The 3332-nt window shown below is 18.2% G+C and overlaps 1 protein-coding gene across 3 annotated transcripts in view; it reads right to left on the minus strand.

Moving 5' to 3' along the window:
• The window catches only part of LOC102679073 (ets DNA-binding protein pokkuri), a 44586-nt gene that overhangs the window by 24361 nt on the left and 16893 nt on the right, over positions 1-3332 (minus strand). Inside the window, exon 2 of one of the 3 annotated variants that reach the window (XM_031513066.1) lies at positions 570-641. The exons of the other annotated variants lie outside the window; for them this stretch is intronic. The gene's annotated coding sequence lies outside the window, so the exon portion shown is untranslated. The remainder of the gene's footprint in view (positions 1-569; positions 642-3332) is intronic. 3 annotated transcript variants of the gene reach the window in all.

Here is a 3332-nt window from a genome sequence, read left to right on the forward strand (position 1 = left end):
ATTTGATTTCATTATAAAAATATAAATATAATTTTTTTATATATAATCTGCAAAATCATTTTTTTTTTATATAAGTCTAAATATTATTTTTTTAGCATAATTCATTTTCCAATTTTTGATTTAAGATGAAATATAATATAATTGTAAGATGAAATCTATTTTTTTTTTTTTTTAAATTATCACATATATCATTCACATTATATGTATATCACATATCACATTTTATCATTATTTTTAATAATCAAACATTTGAAAATAATTTATTTCTCAAATAAAATTTTAGATTTTATTTGCAAACATTTAATATTTATTTAAAATAATTATCTATTCTTTTTATTTTTCATTTTTATTTTAAATAAAATATATCCAATCCCATAGCAAAACAATAAATTTATTTAATTTTTGTTATTCGATTAGCATTATCGCTATTATCATTAAATCAATTTGATTAAAAATTATCCATCCATTCGATCCTGGGGATTAAAAACAAATATATTTTTTGCACTGAATCGGTCGATAAACCGAGTGAGAAACCAAGCACAAAGGATATGTATACTACGAGTACTTACGCTGATCTTGTATGTTTAAAGTCCTCCAAATGGCGCGGATGTCGATTTAGATAATTTGCTTAACGGTATGTTCTGTAATAGATAATCATGTGTCAGTTTTGGCTGTTACACGAATAAAACGAATGAAAGTTTTTTCGTTATTTGTTATTTAATTGGAATTTTTTTCTTTTTTCTTTTTACGCATTATTCATTCAATTTCAATTTCTTTTTCTCGTTCATTTCTTTATATTCGAAATAATTATTATTTTCGTTTTATTGTAAAAAGAAACTTGATATATTATTATGAATCAAATGACGTTGTTTTATCGTATAAATGAATAAAATAAGAAAATAATTGTAATTTTGTTGTTCACGAATAATGAATATATTAAATTTAACTATTCGTTACCTACATAATCTTTTATTGATTATTCATAACAATTTTCGCTCAGTCATGCGAGTCGTGACTTTTTTTCATTCTTATATGTATTTCCGTTCGATATTTATTTGAATATAATAAATAATAATGGATAACAAAATCAGATATAAATACGTATTATTCACAAAATAAATATTAAATATTAAAAAAAATATATATATTTTCTATCGAATATAGAAGCTATCTCTATGTATACAAAGATATTATCAAAAGTAATCCTATCAAATATAATATAATTCTTCATAAAAACGAATATTTATATATTGCTTGCTGCAAAGATTTATTTATTAGAATAGTATTCAATGAATTTTTAATTTGATTTACTATTTTTATATGTTTTTAGGATAATTTAAAGTTATTTCCTTTAAAATTATAATTTTTTTTATATTACTGATGCAGCACGTGTACAAATATAAAATATGAAAAATATTATTTACTTGAGATATTATTTTAAATGTGTATCAAGTATGTATTTAATTTGAATATTGATAAATCTGCAGATATTGATAACTAACTATTGATTGTAAAACATAAGTAAAAATAAAAAGAAAAATATACGTTAATTAAATATATTCAATACATATAATCAATGCAATATTCTCAATTATTTTGCATTTGAAATAATTATTATTATGATTATTAATGGCACATTAGATTTTTTTTATTAAAATTATATTTTTGCGAACTTTTTAAAATAACTTTTTTTGTAATATATTATTTACATAGAAAGAAAACAATACTTTATTAATACATTATTAAATATTTTAAAAATAATAAAAATTAATAAAAATATTTAATATATACATACCTTCGATATTAATATATACATACCTTTTAAATATAATAACTTTTGATTTTTTATTCTTGAGATGATCGATATAAATTGCATTTTTCAAATATTAATTATAAGTATTGATAAACATCAAATATTTTTATGTATAATAAAATTTTATATATATAATATATAATTTATATTATTATATCATATAATTATATATAATAATTATTATTATATATAATTATATATATATAATAATCAATATATAATTTTTGTATCAAAATTAATGTGTTGTAATACATTTGTTAGAAAACATTAACTTAATATATATATGTTTTCTTAATAATAAAATAATTTTTCTTAATAATAAAATTTCATTAAATTAAATTAAATTAAAGAAAATTTTATTTTTCGTAATTGATTAATTTTTTATCAGAAATCATATTACATTTAATAAATTATATACCGTATAAAATAACGTGACAAAAATCAAATGATTCACGATATATGACGTATTAATATTATTATGTCATGTAAAATAAGATTTTATGGACAAGGTCGTAAATTAAGCCGACTAACAACAACGAGTAACAACTAGTATATATGTAACTACTAATAACTTAAGATTTTAAGTTTAAATATTGTAAGATCATATATTGTTTTATTTTAATTTTGCACAATAAAAAAATTATGATTTTTATTTATTTCAAATAGAAATATTGCAAATATTGATTTCAATAAATAAATTGGAAATAAAAAAAAACATAAAATACTAAATATAAATTTTTATCTATATTTTGTTCTGATCCGTTTCATATTCTGATATGGTGATATATTTACAAAAATTTTTAATTCAATATCAGAAACGTGATTATTTTGATAGTAGAATGATAATAATTGGTTTATTAATTTTTTGTTACATTATATAAAAAAAAAATCTATATATAAAAATAAAACGAAAACGAACATAAAGATAATCAAAGAATAAAAATTTATAAACAGCAGTAAGAATAGAAACGTTTGAAGAAAAATAATGTATCGCGGAAAAAGAATGTCGTAGAATTCTTTGTATTTACGTAGATGATTAAATTAACTGAGTGCGATGAGTTTCACGGAAAGTTTTATGAAAAGAAAACGATTCTTTTGAATACTATTATATTTCAAATATATCGCGTCTTTTAAGATTATAGCTTTTTCGTGAATCAAATTATTAATATTCATATTATATGATATAATATGATAAAAGATAGAAAAGATAAAAATTTCAAAATGAATTTGGAAAATTTGTGTTGTTCCGAAAAAATTATTATATTTTTTCATCAATTTTCACATTATCAAAGCTTTTTTGAATCTATTATTATCCTTTAAATTACGAAATGAAAATTGTGATCATATTTCAGTTATATTATATATTTAATATATTATATATATTTAAAGCTAGATTTTAATAAAATCTTAGATCTTTATTTCTTCCTTTATCGAATTACAATTATTAAATATACAAATTCACATATAGTCAGTCAAAAAAATCTGTGTATATTATCTTATAGAAAAAAATTTATTTAAA

Source organism: Apis dorsata, unplaced genomic scaffold, assembly GCF_000469605.1.
Source record: "Apis dorsata unplaced genomic scaffold, Apis dorsata 1.3 scaffold_575, whole genome shotgun sequence".
In the NCBI taxonomy this organism is placed as follows: domain Eukaryota; kingdom Metazoa; phylum Arthropoda; class Insecta; order Hymenoptera; family Apidae; genus Apis; species Apis dorsata.